Here is a 6400-nt window from a genome sequence, read left to right on the forward strand (position 1 = left end):
CATTTAATTTTAGCAATGAAAATCATAGCTATGAGGGATAGAGCATACAAGTACTTTTTGAACAAGCAACAAAGAGCACAAACTAATGCAATTCCATAAACCATTCCTTTCAAGCATTCAAAAACTCAAACTCTAAAATGAAAATTGCATGTATTTCTTTTCAGTTTCTCTTAATGTGAATGATGCAATAAGAAAAACTAATGCACAAATGATTCATAACTCTTTTCATAAAAAATGACGATTTGTGACAATTTCTTTTAAAAGGAAAGGAAGACTGTATGACACTTTTGATTTTAAAGAAATGAAGATTTTCGACACTTTAAATGAAAATACAAATCATATGCACATATAAATCAATCGATCTTTTACGAATGAAGAATTTACGACAATTCAATTTTCGAAGGAAAAGATGACTTTACGACACTTTCTTTCGACAAAGATCAATCGACCAAAAACTAACTTTGACTATAGACTGATAATGACAAAGAAAACATTAAAGAAACATTAATCAATCCAATCAAAGTAGGGCTAGGTTAAGGAGATGAAAAACTATTTTCAGAGATAAGACATCATTGATATTCAGAAAACAAAAAATCGGAAGAATTTTGGAAAAACTCAATCCAAAGGTGGGAATTTAACCTAAGGCTGATCATCACAGGTCAAAGAGGAGCTAATTGCGCTGCAGAGCACTGTCTCTCACTAAAGATTGCATTGATTTCAAAGATTTCAAGATTGATCAACGCACGTCAAAGAGGGCTTATTTGCACTGATTAGCGTTGGCCAAAGAGGGCCAAATTGTGCTCATTCAAATATGCTACGGTAAATCAGTGCAGGTCAAAGAAGGCCTAACAGTGCTGCATAGCACTATCTCTAAGGCTAGCCTGTGCTGATTCCTGTGAGGCCACTCAAGAGTCATATAACCTCAAATTTGGACCAAAATTCAGTCCAAAAGGCTGAATTACAACATGTAAAGTATGTCAAGGTGTCTAAGGAGGTGGATAAGATACTAAAAGGACTAAGATATCCCCAGTATGGTCACCAATTTGTTTTGGGCAAATTTAGTGTTTCTTCAAATGCATAACCCTCTAGACCTAGTAGCTAGTCTAGAAACAACATACAAAGTAATTCGTCTCTTTTCCTATAATTAACAGATAAGAGAAAGAAGAACAAAGGTACCAACCTGCCACTTTCGCTCAATCCCTCTCTCCTTTGACCAATTTCGCTGCTCCTTTCTGTACTTAACTCGCTTGGAAAGTACCTGCACACAAGTCAAGACAGAAACCCATCAAAGCATACAATAATGACAATATATTAACTAAAAATATCATAGAATCCAGAATATGATATACATCATATAAACACATGAATGGAAAAATTTGAGAATTCTTTATTAATATAAAGAAAGATTACAACCCATGTAGATGCATGCTCGATTCAGTGTCATCCTTCCAGCTTCAAACCCTTCTCTCCCCATGAATCAACAATTTGACATCATTACAGTACTCTTACTAATCTCATTCAAACAACATTTCCTTAGCTCAAGAAATTCCAACCTCTAAACAAGCCTTGAATTCTTGGTCAATTTATAGCTGAATTAATGGCCCTCATGAATGCTCTGCCAAAATTGGGAAGTGGTTCCATGGAGGAAGGGATAATGGATTAAGGTTCATTCATCCTCTTCCTCATCCAAAAGTGAGCTCAATCCATCTAGAAACTTCCAGAAGCATCCATTAGATGAGTAATCCAATGAACTCATTTTAAAAATTCGATGAATCTCTCTCAGTGCAAGTAGAACAAAGGCAAACTGTGCTATAGTGCACACAGACAGTGCAACTCCTGCATTGCAATACATCCTGATAAAGGGCCACCTGCGCTGATCTCCTTAGTGTTAGAGACATTTTTGGGAACTACAACCCCAAGCATGAAATGTACATAAACCAAGGGCTCCTAAGTCCCTAAAAGTGTTGTTCTAACCCCTAAAGGAACAAGGTCAACAGATTACAGCTTCTCCCAGAAGTTCTCCATGAGAAACTGCTCAGAATTGGTCAAAATAGGATCATTCCAGCTGCTCCATTGGCTAAGTGCGTTGCATCTCACCAAAATACACTGTGAGGGTGCGTTGCATTTCAAAAGTCCCTTCTGTGGGGTGCGATGGGCGAGAAATGACAAATGGCAGTGTCATTCCGCGAGGTGGAGAGGCAATGGAAGCTTCCAGAATCTTCTCCTGTGACACTTGCCTCACTGAATTCGACCAAGGATGAGTAAGAGGCCATTAGTCTCCAAGTGGAAGCAAGAACTATCAGAGAGAAGACACTAATCAAATCACAAGCTAACTCATCCCCCTTACAGATATTTATATATGGATCCCTCATCCCAGAGATCCAGAGGCTGGAATTTTGCATATTGTAAGGAATTGTTGTTGGTTTCTTGAGACAAACATCAGATTGTTGGGTGACCTAAGCTTTGTTTGAGGTGAAGAGGGGCTTCTTTGCTGGGAGGTTGATGCTGCGTTAGAACAACTGGTTGTAACTCCTCTTGGCTCTTTTCTTGTTTATCAATAAAAGCTATTTTAGTTTTCCTCCATGCTTTTGTGTCATTGATGCTTGCTACATTTGTATGGTCAATTTACATCTGATCCTAGATTGTTTATGATTATAGATCCATGCCTTTGTATAGTGTTGTGCTTCTGTGATCTTACAGGTACTTTGTGAAGCTGGGCGTGCAAGGGAGCAGGTAGCTGAGGACTATCAAAGAAGAGAGGGATCAAATCAGGAGATTAGCGCAAGATAGAGGTTGGTATTTCTGTTCCTCTCTATCTATAATTCATAAAGGAAAAAATAAAGTAGCTTTTCTCTGTTTGTTTCTAAGGCAGCTGTCACACCTTAGTGGGATAGAGCAGTTCTATATAGACACTTTTCCCTGTAACAAAATGGCGACTCCACTAGGGAGCTAATTAGTTTGTTTGTTTATCATTCTTTGTTGTTTGTTTCATAAACTTACAAGTAGCATTAGAACTGAATTTGCCATAACAAATGCAAAGTAGATAACTGCTACTTCAATCCATCTACTGGATCTGTTTATAATTTAAACAACTGATTCACAAACTATTTGATTGCCCTTGTGATAGCTCTTAGATCCTCCTTAGATCTACCCCTGATTGTTGCATTACTGATTGCTTTTTGCTCGGACAAAACCCAAGAACTGAACTGCAAACTGTGACCCGTAACCCGAACAGAGTCTTGTTTCAAGCCCAGCGCAGGTACTATTCAAAGATTCTGAATTTCAGTGCACTTCCCGAGTGTACAACCTGCGCTGCATTTCAGATTCTCTGTGTTACAGGTGCGCTGATCAGGCCAGCTCTGTGTAGTTGTGGCTTCTGTGGTTCATTCTTTCTAGTTCAATTCCTGAATTTTGCTACCTATGATCAGTATATGTCTGTTTGAAATCCCTTTTCCTTGCTATTATTCTGCCTCCTTTGTACAAAATAACTGTAGATGTTTTTGTGTGTTTGTTGAGTCATTTACAATTCTCCTTTGCAAAAGTAGTGTAATCGTACTGTCGTCCTTTGATTTGAATCTGTCGCAAGTGTCGATTTCAATCGTAGGAAAGAGTTTGATTGTTGTTGATGGTCGATTATCTTGTTACTATTGCTTTTGGTCTGAATTTGTAATTCTCTAGTGTCAAGAACAAGTATTCATTTCAAAATCGTAAAGTGTTGTGATCGTCTCCATTTTTGATTTCGAAAAGAAAGTTGTTGATATTTGTCACTTGGAAAGAAATTCAGATTGGTGCATCAACTTTCTTTTTAGCATTCATATACTAAGAAAGTCGAAAACAAATACATGCATGTGCATTTGCATATAGACAGTCTGATTGGCTTGATTTAGGAAAGTGCATTTAGAGTGTGTTGTTTGCTCTTTGTGAAAAGATTTTGTCTTTCTTTTCCCTAGTAGCTAGGATTTTCTTTGCATAAAAGAGATAAAAAGTTTGTTTATCATATTAGATTGCATTTTAGGAATTACATCTAAATCTTGTGGTGAACCCAAAAGGAAAACTTCATAAACAAGATCAACTTAGAAGTCTAGGCTAGAGACGTATTTCGGCGTGGTAAAGCCTGGTAACTGTTGCTCTCACTGATGGTTGGGTGATTCCTCCACTTTGAGACGATAAGTGCCAGTACAGACTTGTGCTCCCACGTACTGTCGAGTATATTTTGGGAGACCCCAATAGGCTTAATCCTTTATCCATAGGAAGCCATGTCTACCGCCCTATCGATCGCAATGCACTGAACACAGCATTCGGGAAGATTGACTACCGTACCGTAAAAAGTATTCTGCAGTTTTGCAATTGGTTTGGTAATCCCTCTACCTAGATTTCCAGAGTAGTCCCTTTCGTTCCTTTTCAGACTCCTTAATGGAAAAGGTCCATCTGAGCACTTGTCACTTCAAGCTCATTAAAAATCGAAGGAGACTAGAGTCATCTTTTGTTTTTTCTCGACTCTTAAAAATTGAAAAAACAAGTTGTGTCAAAGCGTCTAAAATTTATTTTAAATGGAATATTCATTACCCTTTCCTACGTTGATCTTGGGTTGAGAAAACGGAATCCACCAACCGAGGAATTCCCCTTGGAGGAAATCCTAGTCCCTTCTCCTCTTCGGGAGATGTTGGTGCACCCCATATGGCCACATTGTCACTTCCAGGACTGACAATTGGTTTGCCTGTATGGATCTTCTCAACCTCTGTCGTTCAGAACACCACAATTCCTGAACAATCGAATCACCAACTAGACGAGTCCAGAGTTACCCACCAACCTTCTACTTCCTCTAATTCTTCCTCTCCTCCTTCCTCTTCGCTTGATGGGGCTGGTAAAGCCAAAAGTCAAGTACCTAAGGAGAAGAAGGAAAAGAAGAAGAAAGAGAAGAATAAGAAGGAGCCAAAAGCGAATGGGGGCAAACGAGTGTCGTCTAGTGAAAATCCACACACTGCACCGACCAGGCCTAAATCGCCATGTGTCATTTGCAAAGGAGACCACTATAACAGAGATTGTACTTGCATCCCTCGAATCTTAAGGGACTGGTCTCCTCGTTTGCACAACCCGGTGTCGTAAGCCTCTGATGATCATGTTGAAAACACACCGTCAACTAGTGAAAGTGAAGCCCCTGGACAAAAAGGAAAATATAGATTTCCTTGTAAACTATGTGAAGGCGATCATATCGTCCACCATTGTCCCTTCTTAGACGAAGCTAAAAGAGTTTTGGATGATCGTCCGGTTTCACCGTAACGACTTCCTCCTGGATATAAAAAAATCTTGCCGAGTCCGTCACTAGTTGAAAATCCGGCTAACCCGCTGAGGTGGTCAGCCGAAGCATCTACCATTGAAGATAAACCATCTGAACCCATACCAGATGAAAGTCAAAAGGTCGAGGCAGCAGTTGACCCGGTCTTGCCTTCAGAGGTTCCATCTTCAGATGATACAGTCATGGAAGAGAACAAGGATGACACTGTCCAAATTATTTTCATAAGCATAGACTCCAACGAACATGGGGGCAATTTACCCATTCCTTTACCGCAGGAAGGAAGTTCGTCAGAGTCGTACCCGGCCGTCTATTCGGTCCCACCTCCAAGCGACCTAGTTGTCTCCTTTGACTAGAATCAACTAGGCAGACCCCGTTTACCAGCTAGTGTACCATTCTGAATTATTGCTCAAATATATAGAATGGTTATGGCTGGTACCATCATTGATGAGGGGGATTCTGTGAGTATCCTTTCCTCAACTGCTTGGAAAGCGCTTGGTTCGCCATCGCTTTTTCCTGAAATGAGAAATATAACAGGCTTTGATAAAGGAACCAGTCGACCGTTAGGGATCCTTCCCAATGTGCCCATAACATTGAGAGGGAAAACCGTTCACATGAACGTGATGGTAGTTCAAGGACCCCTGGATTACAATCTACTCCTTGGATGAGACTATATTTATTGCATGAGAGCCATTGTCTCATCACTCTTTAGAGTGATGTGTTTTCTGCACGAAGGAAGAGTGGTCAAGCTCGTAGACCAGCTTTCATTTCCCGGATCACGCATGGCAAATAGTCATATACCATCCCTGAATGGTCTTTTCACACAAGAAATGTCTCAATCTCCAGTCCGTCCACCCGATGAGCACGAGTGATTCAAGGGACATGACTGAAACCCAGGGGGCATGCACCTTGGTTTGCTTCGGCGGGAAAACTTCGGGTATAGGGTAGGTTTCCGCGAGAGAGTATGACTAGTCTGTACCCCCGTCCGTGATTGGAAGAGGGGGTTATTCTAGCACAAGATTCTCTTGTCAAAGTTATGTGAGTGGAGTTGCCTCCTTCGCTCACCTTTTTCTGTTTTGATAGACATCGCCGAAGAAGTGTTTTGTT

This window comes from Pinus tabuliformis, chromosome 1_2 (genome assembly GCF_031772625.1).
Source record: "Pinus tabuliformis cultivar Carrire ecotype Pingquan chromosome 1_2, CPIR1, whole genome shotgun sequence".
Classification (NCBI taxonomy): Eukaryota; Viridiplantae; Streptophyta; class Pinopsida; order Pinales; family Pinaceae; genus Pinus; species Pinus tabuliformis.